Source organism: Schistocerca piceifrons, chromosome 5 (assembly GCF_021461385.2).
Source record: "Schistocerca piceifrons isolate TAMUIC-IGC-003096 chromosome 5, iqSchPice1.1, whole genome shotgun sequence".
Lineage (NCBI taxonomy): Eukaryota > Metazoa > Arthropoda > Insecta > Orthoptera > Acrididae > Schistocerca > Schistocerca piceifrons.
The window spans coordinates 21,225,194-21,245,296 of NC_060142.1; positions in this window are offsets into that span (position 1 = coordinate 21,225,194).

Below are 20,103 nucleotides of genomic sequence, written 5' to 3' on the forward strand. Positions count from 1 at the left end.
AGGCGTGGCGACCGCAGCACCGTACACCACCTGTTTAGATATTTCTGTTTTTGAAAGCTCATGCCTATACCAGTTTCTTTTTCGCTGCAGTGTAATATCGCATTGTTTGAAGGAAAATGCAAATTAAATCATAATACGACTTTCATTTACAGTGCTGCCAGTATGTTTGGAGAATGGTGCCGTCTCCATGTAGTATGTTGGTTAAAGTGAATGAATATTGGTGACAGGACACAAAAATAAAATTTCTACGTTATTGTACGTGAGCGACTGCGCACGATTCTTGTTTCTTAAGCCTGTCGTGCAGTTTCCCCTGGCTCCTCCCTGAGCTGTTTGACTCAGTTTCAAAGGCCGCTTGCAGGAAAGGCTGAGTGCTGGCAGACGGGACACGGCGTCCCTTGACTCACCGAGGCGCCACTCTCTGGCAGCCGGACCGGCTGCTCACCGCAGGTGACGGCGTATGCGCCTCTCCTTCCACCGACAGCCAGTACCTCCAACGCCTAGTCAATTTGAAGCCGCTCTATCTTCTTCCTGTGAAAACGACAAAATAATGAACACTACTAAAGTCAAAAATTATTGCTGTTAGTAGCATTTCAAGCAAAGTATTAAAATCATGCTCTTCTCATAGAGATGCTGTCGACTCAGTTCACTATCAGATTCCTTCTCAAATATTTTGCAGAAGATAATGCATTGCAGAAGAAATTGTACACATATTAGCTTCTGAGTCAGTCACAGTTTGGATTCGATAAGAGCCTGTCCATTGAACATGGCATTTTTAATTTCACCGACACCATTTTCAAATATCTGACTCAAAGTATTTGATCCACAGTGAATTTTTTTATCAGCTCTACAGGCACCTTACTGTGTAAGTCACATCATTGTTTTGGAGAATGTTAAAGTTTATGTGTTTCGAGGTGTAATGACCAAGTGCTTCACTTCATCTTTAACTGGTAGGGACCAAAGGGCCTTGTTGGATACGTCACGCAGCTCTCCAGATGAATCTTCTTCTGAATAGGGATAAATTACTACTGCAGTACAACGGGATTCAGTTCTCGGTACACTCTCGTTTTTGCTGTAGCTAAACGACTTTCCATGTAGCACTCAAAGTGGAAACAGTTTTCTTGGACAAAAGCATAATATCCAAGTTCTACCGAGCTGCAACAGGACAGCGACCAGTAAATTAAGTGTTCAAAATTAATATTGATTCATTTTCAGTAAACGCCGTGACACTTAATTTGGAGAAAAGAAAGTAATTCGCAAAGTTTTGTGCAATAAAAGATATATCATCATCAATAACAATACCACAGGACTGAACGGAAATACATAAAAGTTTTTTCTCAAACTTCCTGGATCTGCATATTCATGGGAACCTGAACTGCAAATAATGGGTTATTGACATTTTCTAACACTTGAGATAAGCAAAATTTATTCTATTCGTAATTTCCGGTTTTTGTAATGTAACTATCAGAAAATTATCTTAACTTATCTTTCTTTGATGTCATGTGGAATAATTTTTGCAGGAATTGATCACGTGGACACAATGTACTCATTGCTGAGAAACGTGTTGTAAGGATAATACATCGTCCCCATACTGCAACTTCATGATGGCAGATGTTTAAAAAATAGGAGCCCGTAGCAACAGACCCCCAATGCATTTACTCCCTTATCGAGTTTGTCAGAGGGAAGGAAAGCATTAATCAGTAACTGGCTTAGCACCCGCTCCTTTGCTCACGTAGTGTGTGCGGCCTGCACATATCTTCCTTTGTTTTTCTTTAATGGAATTTCTATGTTGCTCACAAATTCAAAACCTTATAATCTCTTCAAGGTAATTAAGGCCACAGAAGCATAGTCTTTTCCAAACGTACTTATGACTAAAAAGCAATTCTGGTACTGGAGTCCAAGGCTTTTCTTAATCATTGCTTTCTTGTGCTGATTATACCTAACAGACAAGTGGAATACCAATTTTCATTTTTTAACCTTAAAATTTTAAATTTAACGAAACATTTTCTGAAACATTTTCATGCCCTATAGCACCCCTTTATGGGCCGAAATTCTAAAAACACTGAAACATGTACTTTTTATTTCTAACTGGAAATCAAAAACCAGTTATGATAGATGTAGTTTTAATTATGCTTTAGTAGTTTTTGATAACGATTTATTTTCAAAAAAATAATTTTACACCATAACGGTTGAATTTCTAAAACTGTTGAAAATCGAACTTTTTCATTTCTGGCAGAGAAACCAATTTATGTAGTTCTATCTAAAAAATTGCGTTTATACCAACATCGTTTCAAAAAGACATTCACACCTTATTTCACCCTTTTAGGATCGGAATTTCAAATAATCCAATCTTAAACGATGTCTACATCAGACCCTCATGCTCTCCAAATTTCAAGTCTCTATCTTTAGCGGCTTGGGCTGGACGATGATGAGTCACTAAATCAGTCGGGCTCCATTTCACCCCCTTAGGGGATGAATTTTTAAAAACAGTCTAACACATATTTCTTCATTTCCAACCGAGAAGCCAAACACCACTTGTTATATATTAACCTTTAAAAATGCTTTCACAATGAATACCTTCATAAAAAGTTTCACCCCTTATATGACCGCTTTAGGTTTTGGATTTCTGAAAACTGTGAGATTCATAATTTTTAAAATTTGTAATCAAGATGTCAAATATTGATTCTCATAGAAGTAGCTTTAAAAATACTTTAACAGATCTTTAATAATGCTTTATTTTTTTAAATTAGCACATTATTTCACTAAATAGGAACTAATTTGCCAAAAATGCAGAAACATGTAATTCTTTATATTTGACATAGACCCCAAATACCACTTTTCATAGGTCTAACTCAAAATTCCCTTAATACTGACAATTTTCAAAATATCTTTCATCCCCTATTCTACCACCCTAGGGGTTAAAATCGAAAAACCCCTTCAAAGCACTTCACACAATATATGATCCTCTGGAAATTTCAAGTTTCCTACCTTAGTGCTTTTGGGTGGGTGATGATGAGTCACTGAGTCAGTAGTAGTAGGGCAACAGCAGTATCGCCCCACACTGTGGGACGCCTACATCAGGGACAAGCATACATTCAGGGGCAAATCTATTGTTCTCTTTTGATTAAGCCGTCCTTGACCTAGTGTTTTGCTAAGAGGATTATCAGCCCTGGGCATAATTCGTCCTTTTGATTGAAAGGTCCTTAACTACGGTTTGGTTCAGTAGTTTTCCATGTCACAGCTACCCATCCCGCCCACCTCCCCCTCTCCCTCCTCCTCCCCTACCCCTATGCGAACTCCCATCGCTAATTCAAGAACACTTTTCATACAAATTTGATTGACTAATTAAGTCAATGAGTTAATTAACCCTTCACCTATTGTTAAATCCCCCAGCACGCCTCCTCCCTATCCCCATCTGGAAATTAGCGGAAAAATCACTCAACTGATTGGCCATTTGGCGGAAAATCGATTGCAGTCTATGGAATACTCTTTAAAAAATTTCGGGTATGCAAGGCAATGTGTGGAATGATGAGGCACTTTATGAAATATACATTATTTATTTATTTAAACAGTTTAATGGGAAATCGATTGCTGTATGTGGAATATTGTTTATTTAAGAAATATATTTGATACCAAGGGTGTATGGACATAGTTTATATGTTTATTTAAAGTATTTGGGGGAAATTGATTGCAATGTATGATATATTGTTTTAACAATGTAGACAATAAATGGGATATTGTTAATTTAAACATATTATTGGATACAAGGTGGTGTGTGGAATATAGTTTATTTAATGAATTTGTCAATAAATCGATCACAGTGTGTGGAATATTTAAACAGTGACTCTTTTACATTCAGATTACATAAGGAAACACGTAATTACACTGTCACACATAGCTTAATCATATCTCAAAAACCTTCCAACATCTCGCCATCTGCACAGGCTGCCCTTATTTGGAGTGTGCTGTATGGACTTCGAACAACCGATTTCAATGCAGCTTGCAACAAATAGCAGTGAGCTAATCTCTGGTAACAAACGCACACATCTCTTCGGTGTCCTATGCTATCTGAAGTAGTCACCTTCTGTTCTGCATGCATGAACCAACCTGTCCGATATCAGCACATGAGAGAGACTGCTTCAGACCAAAGCAAATGCCTGACTGGCAATCGATCTTGAAATACTGCTGAAATTGATAATTAATTTTCAGTCATTAGACCGTGATGTATGGGATGTAAGGCAGACAGCGTAGCTATTTCACACACACACACACACACACACACATGCACACACACACACACACACACACACACACACACACACACACACACACACACAAACACACACACACACACAAATAAATCAATTATCTCACAAAACTATTAGCAGGCTAACTTGAAATAATCTTCAAAACTGATCAATGTATACGAAGAGAGAGAGAGAGAGAGAGAGAGCGCTGTAGTTTGTTCTGAGCGCTATGGGACTTAACTTCTGAGGTCATCAGTCCCCTAGAACTTAGAACTACTTAAACCTAACTAACCTAAGGACATCACACACATCCATGCCTGAGGCAGGATTCGAACCTGCGACGGTAGCGGTCGCGCGGTTCCGGACTGTAGCGCCTAGAACCGCTCGACTATTCCGGCCGGCTAGTTTGTTTTGCAGATGACATAGGAACAAGCATGGGATATTTATACAACTACACTTTTTCATTCTGTCACGGACTCTAAACTGCCCCAGCCTTCCTCGCACCCCTTCTTCTCATACACTTCACAAACTGTTTCACGAGTTATTAAATCTGATGCGGAATTTAATATGTTGAAGATGTCACAAATGTAGCTTCAGGGGATAGGAAATATGAATTAAATCGTTAATATAGGCGTTCCAACAATTTGCTTCAAACACACCCAATGTTTAAAACTACTCAAATAAAAAATCGACACTTCACAGTACTTGGTGTGCATAAACACTAGATGTGAATTAATACCGTCACAGTTATGGAATTTCCGACCACTACAGGTCCGCTGAGTGCATTTTCTTTTTCCGAGCCAAACGTATTTCCTAAATTGGTTCTCTCCGCCACATTCAGAAGGAGGAGGAAGCGTGCACCATGCGGTGGGGTAGTAACTACAACAACGAATACCTCTGCAGGACACAGTCCACTGTAATGTATTGAAAAGAAATAAACATGACACACTTAAATCGCGATCCAATCCATAGTAGTAGGTTGTCAGATGCCAGAGATCGCTTCCACTCGGGAATCTGACACCGCGATTAGGTTTTTAAAGCACTGTTGAATTCCTAAATTCATTCCCTCCGCTAAATTAGGAAGGAGGAGGAAAGGCTTTCTAGGGTGACAGGATAGGAGCAACAACAATAAATACCTCTCCAAAACAAAATACACTGCGACGTATTGAGAAGCGCTAAACACGACAAACAATTAAACCATGATCCAGTAGGTAGTAATAAGTTGTCATGCCTAGATGTACCGGAATGCTATCAAATGGGAACTTCACGATTGCGGTTTTAAAGCTCTATAGAATTGAGAAATTGGTTCTCTCCACTACATTTGGAAGGAGTAAGGGCCTACAGCGTGAAAGGTAATGGACAGCAGCAAATACCACACCCAGTCAGAATCCAGTGCAGTGTATTGAGAAGCGCGAAACATGACATACATAAAACACAGTCCACATTCAGCACGCCAATTACCTCGTACGCCAGTGGCGCCAATGCTCAGTAGTCGTTGAAAGCTACAGTCACCGTCATGGCTACACTATGCCGTCCGACCAGAAAAATAGTGCATTTGCGCTGGGTTCTGATAATTGTAGGAGAAGTGGCATCATTATTGCATGGGCAGAAGTGGCATAAAATCGATAAAATTATGAAAAATGACGCAAGATACATATAAATTGAGGGAAAATGCGCCATAATTCGTGGAAAATTGGGGGGAAATGAGGGAATACCTGTGTTTCTTCTGCTTGTTGGAGGAAAACTGTTGTGCATGGGAACAAGCATGCAACAGCATGAGGAATACTAGTAAAACTTGACATGGAAGAACCGTTAACCAGGGAAACAGTCATTTTTCGTCTATAGCGATAAGACGTTGGAATAGGATATATAACTTGGATGACCACCAAACGCAGAGTAATAAATTTATATATGTTGCATCACAAGCCCAATTGTGAATCCAAAGCTGTTGGCAACAATCCTTATAGATTTTTATAAAGTGTTCTTATCTAACGAGCGTTGTATCACCAGGTGGGGTTACTGCAATGTACAACTACGGAATAGACTGGGTGTTTCATCCTGTGCAGCGCTGTTTAGGTCCCTTAAACCCTAGCAATCAGTATTTACAATGTGTTTCTGTATACTTTCCACCAATCAGAACCATTCAGTGTCAAATAACAAATACCTTGCAAACTCTTGCTGTATGGTTGCTAGCCGCGCGGGATTAGCCGAGTCATAGAATGTGCAGCAAGTCCCGGCGGAGGTTCGAGTCCTCCCTCGGGCATGGGTGTGTGTGCTTGTCCTTAGGATAATTTAGGTTAAGTAGTGTGTAAGCTTAGGGACTGATGAACTTAGCAGTTAAGTCCCATTTCACACATTTGAACATTTTTCTTTTTTTAATGGTTGCTAACAACATTCTGTTGAGGTACATGCAAGCTGGCTGCTGTCTTTGAACCATCTTCCTATAAACTGACATGGATCTGCGTTAAAGGATGATTGAAAGTAGACGGACGATAGGCTGTGAGAAGTTCAAACGAGATATGATTTAATGGTAGACTGATGATGCATTCTAAAAAGAGAAAATGTTGGGGCAGGTCATTTATCACGCATTACACAATTTTTTTTTCGTTGTTTCCTTAGCATGTATCACTTGTGTGGTATAACGTGCGATTGAGTGTGACTTATCTACCTGCGATCGTTAATAGCAAACCTCTCCATACCACAGTCATCTGAGGACTTTCAGCTCATGTGTGATGATGAAACCGGCCCACCGATGGAAAACCTGTTTTGCTACCCTCCTCCAGACAAACGAAGATGTACGCGAAGCACTCATTTTCGCTGTCGCATAATAGACATAAATCGCGTCTTCAGTTTCATATAGGTATGAAGCAACTATTACTAAACTTTTCATGTTCATTTCATCTAAAATGCATGCATGTGGATCATTGGGAAGAGTGCAAGTCTTAGGATTTTATAGTAGATGGTGCATAAGATGCGCAAATATTCTCACAGCGAATCAAACATCACATGGGTATGCCAGCAATATAATCACATACATATGGAAAATTGTGGAAAAATATGAAAAATGTCATAAAATCCGTAAAATTTGAGGAAAACCTACTATAATCACGAAAAACTGATGTGAGATACGTAAAAATTTCTATATGAAAGCATAATGCTAGCAGCATCTCTTGTGTGTGCCTCTGTAGAACGAAGATCACATTTTATATAGGATGACGGTAACATATAGTCATTGTGATCGTGTTTTTAATAGCACGGGCCTTACAAAGTATGTGTTTCCAGCGGCAGAATCCTTCTCCAGTCAGGTTCAAATGTCGTTTCTCAATAGTGTTCCCCCAAAGGAACATCGTCGTCCCTCTAGGGATTCCCGTTTGAGCTGGTTGGTGAGTGTAATCGGACTGCTGAAAAATAAGTTACTCACCGTGCAAAGTGACTCTCATGATCATTTTAGCTAATTAGCGTATCAGTTTGATATCAATGACTCACTGCTTGGCGGGTGAAAGCGATTGGTAGGGCACAACAGTTATCGTTCTTGAGTTGGAGCAGTAATCAGGAAATTTTATCGTTGCTGCCGTATCTTTTAAGGGAATTGCAGTCCTCCATCAGCATAAGGAGAGACGACCATCGTAGTAACATCAGTCGTATTACCAAATTTATAAAGTGATGCGTAGTATAAACCAGTTATTTACAACTTTCCTGTGCTGTTACCTTAAGAGACTTCGAATGTGGCGAGGTATTTGAATACCTTAAGGGAGCTCGAAAGTGAGGAGGTTTTCTGTGACATACGAACGTCTTCACACTCAAGCATGAGCTAAAAGTAAGTGTAATAATCTCTTCCCGTGATGCCTGACTTAACAGATATTAAGCTGATTAAAACAGCTTTTTTTTATACATGATGAGGAAATACTTGAGATAATGTTACCTATGTCATACCGTTAAGAATTTCACAACAAGTAACCATACTTTAACGATGCGAAAAACCTTATACGCCCTTATTCCTTCTGTCTTCGAAAATAACTTGCATAAAAGTGCGAAATCTACATTTCACGTGAGATATTAGAGGTGTATGGCCAACGACATTGCCGTCTCAGAATGAGTAAAATGAATTTCTTAAACGGGGTCCACATCGAGACGGAATTGGTTACAACTACTGTATGGATCCAGGCGACAGCTGCGTGTTTCATAGTGCAACACGACTGGCTGCCGGGGCAGTCACGAGGACTCGGAGAGCGGAAGCAATGGGTTAGCTCAGCCTGCCATAGGCAGTCAGGTACAAAGGATGAGGATGCACTGACTTGTCTGCTTTTGCGGGGGCTAGCGAAGTGACCTGTGTGCCAGGTGAGGGGCGGATAGAAGCGGACATGAGTGCTGCATGAGACGAAATTCAAAATGACAGATGTTTGTGCTGGACGCGTTGATAACATCCGAATCCATACACCTCCAATCATCCATGGATGCCCTCCATGGCCGGGAGTGGTGCAGTCTGGCGTACACGCTCGTCAACGAATGTGGCTGCAATCGCGGCGGTAGTTTTCATCGACCTCTGAGCATTGCCGCCCATGGCATACGAGGGGATCGGCTCGCTGCATGCGGACACCGGGAAATGGCATGGGGGATGTGCAAGTTTTTCAGTGATCTCTGATATCTAACCATAGTAGCTAATGCTACAGGCTGGATCGTGGTTTAACTAAGTCGTGTTTAGTGCTTGTCAATACATCGCAATGGACTCTGTCTTGCAATGGTATCTGCTGTTGTCTCTATTCTACCACACAGCAGGCTCTTCCTCCTTCCAAATGTAGTGGAGAGAATTGATTTAGGAATTCTATAATTCTTGAAAAACCCAATCGCGACGCCAAATTACCGTTCAATAGTGATCTCTGACATCTAGTCATGACAACTTATTGCTATGAACTGCATCGTGGTACTGTGTGTCGTGTTTAGTGTTTCTTAATACATCACACCGGATTCGGTCTTGCAGATGTATTTCTGGTTGTTGTTGTTACTGTCCTGTCGCCTCCTTCCGAATGTAGCAGAGAGAACCAGTTTAGGAATTTATAGCGCCTTAAAAAAGGAAAAACACGTAGCACACCAATAGTGGTCGGAAATTCCATAGCTGTGATGGTATAGTTTTACACCTAAATTTGAGATTCCAATTATCATTTCATACATCATCTCTTCGAGTTGTGACGTCAAATAATAATAGGTTTGGATTATTTAATGAAATCTCTCATCAAAAAAATAACTAAATTGTTTATGGGTGTAAATTTCTGCGCAGTGTCGATATTTTATTTCAAGTAGCTTTAATCTGCGTGTGGGTGTTTGAAGCAAATTGTTTAAATACCTATATTAACGATTTAATTAGTATTTTCTTTGGCACATGTTCTGAAGCAACATCTTCAAGACATCATATTCTGCACCAGATTTAATAACTCCTGAAGCAGTTTGTGCAGTGTACCACAAGAAAGTGTGTCAGGAAGGCTGGGGCAGTTTAGGGTCCATAACAGAATAAAAAAATGTGTTTGTTTAAAATATCCACGCTATTTGCTATGTTCTCTACAAGGAAAACTACAGCTGTCTCCCTCTCTCTTTGTATGCATCCATCTTTCTTAAAGTGTATTTCGAATCTGCTACTAGTCTTGTGACATTATCAATTTGTGTGTGTGGGAAATAGCTGCAATGTCTGTCTTATATCCCCTAAATCACGATCCTGTGACTAGAAATTGACTATTTATTAACTTGAGTAGTATTTCAGGATCGAGTCCCAGTCAGGTATTCGCTTTGGAAAGAAGCTCTTTCTCCTGTACAGTTGTATCCAGTAGGATGGTTCATGCATACGGAAACAGGACGTGTCCAACTGAGATGGCATAGTATGCGAAGAGGATGTGCGCTTTCGTTTGCAGGGATTAGCCTGCTGCTACTTGCGGTGGCCAGCGTGTCATCGTTGTTTCCAAGTCACCCCTGCAGACACTGACTCTGGGTAGACTGTGCAGATGGTGAGATGCGAGAATGTTTTTCAGACATGTTTGATTGATCTGTGGCATTGTTATTACATGTTTCGACACACGATGAGAATGAAAAAGCGCCACAATTGTTTAAATATACCACACTCTGCAATCGATTTTCTGACAAGTCCTTCCAATTAACTTTGTTCCATATATCACCTTGTACCCTGTAAATTGTTTAAATAAACAATATTCCACACACTGTCTATATTGTAGATCAATATTCCACACATTGCAATCGATTTCCCTGCACATTCTTTAAACAAATATTCGATACACCACCTTGTGTCGAAGAAATCGTTTAAATAAACAATATTTCACATATTGTCTAAACTGTTTAAATAATATTCCATACACATCAATCTATTTCCCACGAACTAACTTAAATAAATAAATAAACTAAAACTCACACTCTGCCTGCCGTCTTGTAGCCCATAAATTGAGTGAATAAACAATATTTCACACATTGTCTTGCCTAGCCGAAATTGTTTCAACGGTACTCCAACCTCTGCGATTGATTTCCCGCCAAATGTCTAGTCAATTGAGTCCTTTTGATGCCAATATCCAGATGTAGAAAGGGAGGGGAAAGGCTGGCGGATATCCCAGAGGTGAAATAGTTAATTAATTGATCAAATTAGTTAATTAGTCAATCGAATTGGTATCAAAAGTGTTCTTGTATTGGCGAGAGGAGTTCCCAGAGGGGTGGAGGAGGAGGATGGGCCGGGGGGGGGGGGAGGGGGAGGGGTAGATGTGTCATGGAAAACCAATTAATCGAATAATAACTAAAGGATCTGTCAGTCAAAAGAGAACAGTAGGTTTCCTTCTAAATGTATGCTTGCCCCTGATTAAGACAACCCGCAATTTGGGACTATACCACCATTGCCCTACTACTGTCAGTTAATTTGGACATTGCCTTGCATGTATAGAGGTAAATGAGACAATGAGAGTATTCATAAGTATAGCACTATAGTTGTAGTCATTCACTATGGTGGTGGAGTTTAGGCTCGTTGTGTGCACCTGCATCACGCATTCTGCACGAGCCAATGAAAGTTCAGCAGTATCCTGTGTTGCGAATGTCGTAAACAGTGTAAGGATTAAAAATAATGGCAGCATGTCATCTGGCGAAATTTTGTTTCATATTTTACGAGTTGTGGCTGATGATGGTGGGAAGCGAGAGACGTGACTTGCAGGATACACGAATTCTTCCAGCGCAATGAACCTGCCACTTGGATCCTGCGCAGACCACCACAGTTCACGAACCGGACTCTAGGAATAAAAGCAGCATTCTCTTACAATTACAAACTTATTTTTGCGTATTATCTGGAGACGCCTGTGGTTCTTTAACGTTATTTTAATTTCCGACCCAATCAAAAATGGTTCAAATGGCTCTGAGCACTGTGGGACTTAAAAGCTGATCTGTCCACTACCAAACAGCTGGTAGTCGTTTCAAAGAGGTAAAAATACATTATTGATGTTCAACTGTTCCCTTAAAATCAGGAGCATAACAATGTACAGAACACTTACTACTTTGTTATTAGAACGTAGGATTTTACAACGTAAATACTATAAAATTTCGTAAAACAGTGACACAGGCATTTCCAAGTTCCACCAGAGCGACCTTCTCTTTCTCCTAGGCTATATGCAGCACAAAGATGCGCAGAAAGTAGCAAAGTACGCAGCCTTATAAGTATTTCAACACGTCTCTTATAAATGAAAGCTAGCGATAGATAACCAATGCTTTAAAAACAATCTCAGATCATTTCATCTTGCCTACTCTTACCGCTGCATAGATGAATTACTGAGCAGCAGTACGCATTTCACCAGCTGCTTCTAACAATGGCTGGTAGTAGATTCTGACGTGTTTCTTGCCAAATCGACAGTCAGCAGGCCAGCTCGTGATTTACCATGGAAACTAACATAATTAGAAATGTATATGATGTGATAACGACAATAGTCAATCACATACGCCTTTCCACTACAGTAACACTTGATTTTGTTTGATAATAGACTCAGTACCCTTACTGCTACAGTTCGACAAAGCGGTCACTTCTGTCTAAGCCAGTACGAAACCAGGTTAATAATAGTGAGTGTTTCTATTACAGAACTCAACGCAGATTAGAGTGAGAGGTGAACGTACTGCTGACATGCAACTGACACAGTTTGTGAGAGGAAATGCATATTTCTTGTATACCTGTATAGTTTTTGGTGGACCAAAGTGTTATGGTGCTGGGGTTTAGGACATATGACAGCAAATATGTAGATACAATCCAAATACTCTTGTTCATCTTTTCACAGTCACATCGTATCCACCATGAGCGTTAAATATCATGTTAACAAGAAGAGATCTAGTGGAGTTTGGAGATTACGACTCAGACAATGGCAGTCTGAAGCTTAAAATTGAGTCTTAACGGTTATATTCCATTCACATGGCTGATGCGCTATAGCATATGCCTCGTGAACACTGTCAGGGTCGTTCTGCTAGTGTATAACTACGATCCTGTGCTGCCGTTTGGTTATGGTTAACGCACGGAACCTCCCCTGAGTGTAGAGTATCTTCTAACTGATGCTCCGCTGCTGGTTTACTGTAAGCCTAACACACTCACATCGACGAAGGGACACAGAAATTGCTTCGCCATTGCATACTACAATCTCTCTGCCGACGTCTCTCCAAGACAATAATGCTAGAGTCAGAAATTGCATCTCCATCAGACGAGTGCTGGGCTATTGTATAAGCCTCGAGGACATTGTCAGAGTCACTCTGCTGGTTTGCAGCTATGACACAGGCGCTAATATGCAGCTATGGTCACCCCATGGAACCTCCCCTGTGTGCCCAGTAGCTTGTAACAGATGCACCATTCCTGGTTTACTGTGAAACTCGCACCATACCATTGACGGTGGGTTACAGAAACTGCTTCGTCATTGCGTACTACAGGCTCTCTGCTGACGTCTCTCCAAGACAGCAATGTTGCCCTCATTAAACGCATCTACATTGGACGGGTGCTGCACTAATGCATATGCCTCTAGGACATGACAGCAACCTGCTGATGTATAACTATTATAATGGCGCTGGCAATCGGCTATGGTCACCGCATGGAAGCTTTTCTTGGTGTCCTGAAGCTTGTTACTGATGCGGTACAGCTGGTTTACTGTCACCCACACAGACTCACATTGACAATGGGACACAGAAATTGCTTCGCCAATGCATACTGCAGGCTCTCAGCCAATGTCTCTCAGCGACAATGAAGCTGCCCTCAGAAGCTGATTCGCTATTGGACGGATGCTGATCTGTTGCATATGACGCAAAAAATGCTTCAACATTGCATACTACAGACTCTCTGCAGACGTCTCTCCAAGATCCTAGTGCTGCCCTGATTAGCTGCATCAGACGGATGCTGCGCCATTGCATATGCCTTGAGGACATTGTTGGAGTCATTCTGCTACTATGTATACATATATTACTGGAGCTGGTACTCGCCTACTGTCGCCGCATGGAAAATCTATTCCGTTTCCAGTAGCTTGTAACCCCCACACTCTCACAATGAAGATGTGACACAGGAAATGCTTCGCCGTTGCATACAACAGTCTCACTCCCGACGTGTCTCGAAGACAGTATTGCTGCCCTAGGTGTTGCATTTCCATTGGGCGGGTTCTGCGCTTATACATATGCCTCTAGGACACTGTCAGAGTCATTCTCCTAGTGCACATCTATGATTTTGGCGCTGGCATTTGGCTATAGTCTCCTCGGTCTCCAGTAGTTTTGAACCGACACACCGCTGCCTGATTGCTGTAACCCTTCCACCCTCAAATTCACGACGGAACACAGAAATTGCTTAGCCATTACATACTGCAGGCTCTCTGCCGACGTCTCACCGGGAAAATATTGCTGAACTCAGAATCTGCCTCGCCATTACAAGGGTGCTGGGCTATTGCATAAGCCTTGAGCACATTCTCGGAGTCATTCTGATAGTGTACATCTATGACTCAAGTGTGGCTACAGTTATCACATGGAACCTCTACTGGGAGTCCAATAGCTTGTAATAGGTGCACCCCTGCCCGTTTGCTGAAACCCTCTTACCATCACATTGACTATGTGACGCAAATTGCTTCGCATATGCGTACTACAGGCTCCTTGTCGACGTGTCTCCAAGAGACTAAAGCTGCTGTCAGGAGTCGTCTCACCACTAGGCAGGTTCCGGGCTATTGGATTAGTCTGGAGAACATTGTTGGAGTCATCCTGCTGGTGTACATCTATGATACTTTAACTGGTGCACCGTTGCCAGTGCCAGCCGGTGTGGCCGAGCAGTTATAGGCGCTTCAGTCTGGAACTGCGCGACCGCTACGGTCGCAGGTTCGAATCCTGCCTCGGGCATGGATGTGTGTGATGTTCTTAGGTTAGTTAGGTTTAAGTAGCTCTAAGTTCTAGGGGACTGATGACCTCAGCAGTTAAGTCCCATAGTGCTGAGAGCCATTAACATTAACCGTTGTCAGTTTCTGGTAACCCTCGCACCCTCACATTGAGGGTGTGACAAAAAAATTGCTTCGTGATTGCATACTACAGGCTTCCTTCCGACTACTCTCAAAGAGACCAATTTCGCCCTCAGGAGTTGTCTCGCCATTGTGTGGATGCTGGGCTATTGCAGAAGGCTATAGGACAATGTCAGAGCCTTTCTGCTAGTGGACAACTATTACTTTTGCTGCTGCAATCAACACTTGTAATCTCCCTTGGTGTCCAGTAACTTCTAACCAATGCACCATTGCTCTTTTTGTAACCCTCGCACCCATTGAGGATGGGACATAGAAATTGTTTAATAATTGCATAATACAGGCTCTTTTCCGGCCTGAGGAGATGTCTCGCCATTAGGCGGGTTGCTGTGCAGTTTCATAAGCCTCGAAGACATTGTCGGAGTTATTCTGTTCATGTACATCTATGATACTAGTGTGGCTACAGTCACCACAGGGAACCTCTCCTGGAAGGTCAGTAGCTTGTAACTGATGCACCATTTACTTATTTTCATTTAATTCATTAACAGTGCAGAGTAATCTACTTCCATGAACTGTAAGGGGGATCGGATGCTTCTAAATCCAATAGGAAACGCTTCTCATTACAATGTTATTCGTATACCGTTGTTAATGCTTTTTTAAATAATGTGAAGAACATTGTATATAAAAATTTCTTTAAGGTTACAGCTAATTGAGTGCTTAACAACTGTTAAAATGGTTCTATGTAATTTGTTTCTGGGTAGTTGATGAGAATATAATTTACACAATGCAAATGTCAAAGAAAAGTAAAAAGAAAAATGTAATACAATGAGTTTGGTGAAAATAATTTGCGATATGTAGAGAGAAGGGATATACTGTGTCTGGATGTGTAATATAGCCTATGCAGCATGTTGGTTGGTAATGGCTTTTTTCTACTTATTTTAGGTGAGAAGGTCTCGGTAGAACCGCGAGCTATTCTCAACTTGAATGGTTTGTGTGTATCGGTATATTACTGGGCGTGTTGCAAGGCATGACACTACTTGATATACAGCAGCTCTTTGTTTTTCCTACTTTTGATATTTGCGGTATATTATATGTGATACCTTAGATACATACACCTGGTATTATACATATTAAATAGTGACTGATCATTTCAGACATGGAATACATGAATTTTAGCTTTATATGAGGAATACACTAATATTTGTCAATTTTTTAGTGGAAATAGAATGTAGTTCATTGCTACTTGAATGCATTACTCCTTAAATAAGTCAATACATTACATTTTTAGTTTTATACATATTTTATACAGAAAATTCATTTGATGTATGAAATTAATTCAGTGTAGTTTTAAATAGAGAAGAGAGTATACTTCTATCTACATATAAGACGAATAGTACATTACTGCTGGTGTGTAGTATACTTTAAGCTCTATGCAATATGTCGTTGAGGAGCAGGAGCCTCGGAATAAAAGTTCTTCGTGCCTTCTCCTCCCAAGCAACATAACGTTGTTTCTAGCGTCTTAGTATGTGGTGTCGGTGTTTCTTTGTTATATGATTGTTACTGCCTGTACTGTTGTATGTGACTGTGTTGTGGCATGCAGTGTCAAGCATTGTTGGTTTGGGTCCCTTACATGTTGATGCCTTCTGAGTCATGTTCTTAGTATGTTGGTTCCTTCCTTAGTTTTGTAGTCGGTGGTCCTGCTTGTGTCCTCCTATGTGGTTTGTTTTGTTGTTTCTGTCTTTCTACGCCTCCATCCATGTAGGTTTTGGCGCTTGTATTCTTCATGCAGTGTGTTTGATACGATATCGGCTACGCTGTTTATTGTCTTCTTATCATTGGGATTACGTATAGTTCAGGCGATGTCACTGTCGTTCTGTACAGGTCTCACTTGTGCTAGCGAGTTGCACAGCAGTGTGACACGTTTTGATGTCCCAGTTTCTCGACAAACACATATTTCATCGTTAATTAATCCCATGCGGTTTAAAAGTACGCGATGCGGCCCTTAGCCTGTCAGACCATCCCCCGGCTTGGGTCGACATGTTACAGTTGTAACCTTTCGCATACTTCAGGAAAGAAAGAGTGTAAACGGTGACCTCTGTCAAATGTGTCCCACCCTCTCTGACGTGTTTGAATCCGCGATTGTTTCATTTGTATTTTGTTCATAATGCTGATTCCTGTAATTTCGGTGACTCATCGAGGCTGTCCCTCTCAAGCCAATAAAGTGCAGTTCTATACCGTATTGTTATGTCTATAGGGCAGGTCCTCATCACAACGCAAAGTGTCTCTCCTCTAGAGACGTGGTGTTGAGGGTTCCGCTCATTCTCAGGAGTACACTACGTTGACTTCGTCTTGCAATTCTCTCGTTAGTCTATATCTTCAGTCTGTGAGCCCACGCACTTGCGGAGAAGCATGTGAAGTATTCAGAAAGTATTCAGATATCGCAATGTGGTAGGTCCTTATCGTCTTAATAGGTAATTTGTACTGAGTTTTGTTTAGTGTTGCTAGTTTGTGAATAGTTTTAGAGGCTTTGGCAACTGTCAATTTGATATGATAAATAAAAGTCTGTATTTCGTCAAGATGCAGTCCTAGATAATGTGTTTCTTGCTTTCTCTGTATAATTTTATTGTCTAATTTTAGAACTGGATTCCTCTGTAGTGTCCTTCTGAACAGTAAATATACAGTTCTGTTTTCTTTGCGCCAGTTGTTAACTTTCTGAAGCAGTTGCGTGCCTTTTGTCTCTAGTGCTGCTCTCGAGTTGGCTGACACAGCTACGAGCAGGTCGTCTGCGTACGCCCCCACACCTCTTACCCTGTCGTCACATACCAGCAGGTTCACCAAGCGCTCGACTGCGATATTCCAGAATATTGGTCTGCAGATTGAGCCCTGTGGACATCCCTTTGTTAGTCTCTCGACAACCTTGCGTGTAGCAGCCCTCCACTCCGTCACTCTGCCTCTGCAGTAGTCGATGAGGCTACTGTAGAGGGAAGCTGATAGCCTCATTTCCCTTAAACTGGCGAAGATGACCACCACAGATTGCAATAGCCCCAGCTAGGTCGATTAATATGGTGGTCATGGTTTTGTAACTGTCCGTGATTGGCTGATGGCGTCTTCTATTGATCTACCTTCTCTGAAGCCGAATTGACGGGGTGTTAGCCCGAGGAGGAGTCTGTGCCATTGTAGGCGGTCACACAGGAGCCTTTCCTGTACTTTGACGAGAGTGTTTAAGAGACATATCGATCGGTACATTTTGGGGTCTATTGGCTCTTTGTCTTGTGGTTCCATGATTACTACTACATTAGCAGTTTTTCAGTTTTTAAGGCTGCTGAGTGCCGTCGCGACTTCTTCTTGTGAGAATTGCATGTGTCATTGATGTATGATTGCCTCATGCTCTCTCTCAGTTCAACGTGGTTTCGCTCGTCGTGTGGGGGATCGTCATCAGGGAGGAACCTATTCAGATGATATTCTGCAGTGCTCCTCCATCCTCTGGTCATTGTACCGTCAGCTTTTTTTAGTGTTGACATAAGTGTCGGTGGCTTAACTCGTTCCGTTTCTGCTTTGAAAGGTCGTTCCCAGATGTCGTTCTGTAGCTGGGTTTTTACAGAATAGGTCCAGTAGTCTTGCTTTGTTGTCTTTAGTTGTTTTTGGTAATTCCATTTAGCGTCACGATACAGGTCAAGTCTTACCTGTCTTTCAGTAGCTGTCTTTGCTTGTTGGTTGTACTTTCTTTTGTCCCGTGAATTCTTCCTTAATCTAGCAAGTTCTGTCCACCACGGTTGTTTCTGGCCCATCCCAGTTTTTGCCTGTAACATAGCTGTGCTCTTTGTAGGACCTCTGTCAGTACATGCGTTTTGTGATCTATACTGCCTTGTACAGTGTGTAGCGACGACGGCTCAACAATATCTCGAGCCTTTTTCCAGTCGTCTCTTCCTATGAGTTAATTCTGCTGTTAATGGACCATGTTATGTGTATTGACATATCTGTCTGTGGTTATGACGATTGCGTTGTGGTCGCTGTGTGTGGCAATATCCAATACCCTCCACGTGTTGGCTAGTGGGAGAGATTTTGCGTTCCCTAGAGAAGGTCTATGTTACTTACACCACCGGCGTCTCTGCGGTAGGTAGGTGGCTGACCAACCCTATTCGGTATGAAGAGGTTGAATTCATTTACCATGTCACCACTAGTTGTCCTCTGCCACCAGTTCTATCTTAGTTCCACAAGGGGGATTTTGCGTTGATATCAGAATGAGCAGTCTATTTCTTTATGAGTGTCGTGCATGTCTTTTATTTTGTCTAAGAAAGGTTCTATATCATACGGGTACTGAGCATAAACAGACGACATGGGCCATAAATACTGTCCGTCTGTTATTTCTGCTGTGGCGATGTCTTCAGAGGAAAACTGGGTGATCTGTGTTACTACGAGGTTTTTATTAGCTATTATTGTCGTGGCTTTCGCGTTTGGTTTTCCTGCTATTGTGATGTAATGTAAGGGGAGCCCTGAAATCTTCCCACCTCGCAGAAAAGGTTCCCGAACGCAAGCGATGTCTGCTTTTGTTTCTTCTAAGAGCCTACCTAGTTTCATGTTTACAAGGGTACCGCCCTTGCAGTTTAGTTGTATTACCTTCATAAGGGATATCTAGTGAAGGATAAACACTTGGGTGTGGTTTCTTTAAAATCCACAAACACATGTCCATGTGCTCTCACAAAGTCCTTGTGTACTTTCCCTACGTTCAGGCCCCCTCCCCTTCGCTCACATGGCTACCAAAAAGCTTACATAGTTCTTTGGGGTTCGTTGGCGGGTTTTCAACTCTTAGGGCCTAACAGTGTGTTCCGTAGTTGGGAAGCAGATTTTATCCCCGTTTTCATGCTTGGTTCGTATTACATAGCGAAGAGCTGTTTGAAATATGTCCTTGTTTTCTAGTCTGCTAAGCCGTAGGTTAGCTTCTAAGTTTTCGTAGTTTACGCGATTAACGGTATTCAGCTTGGGGTAATTGGTTGTGTCTGGTTGGTGTTCTTGACTGTTTATTTGTTGCTCCGACTTCGAGTAATTTGACAGTGCAAAATGTTTTTCCTCCTTTATGGTTTCTGGTAGTGTGGAGTGTGATATGTTTTCGCTGAGCATTTCCCCTGACAGTGACTTGATGTTTTTGAACTCTTCCGGTTGTGTCTGGTATTGTGCCGGTGCAAGATGTGTCTTTCTGTTCAGCTGCCTTACAGTTTCGTTTTTCGTAGTGACTGTATGTGCCACCCCTGCAGACAAAACGAACTGGTGTAATATAGGGTCTACATTTGGTTGTATCAAATTCTACTTGTTATTTGGGTAGTGTGCAGTTGTCGTTGCGATGTTTGCCTGTGGTGTTGGGTTTCTTGTGAACTCCG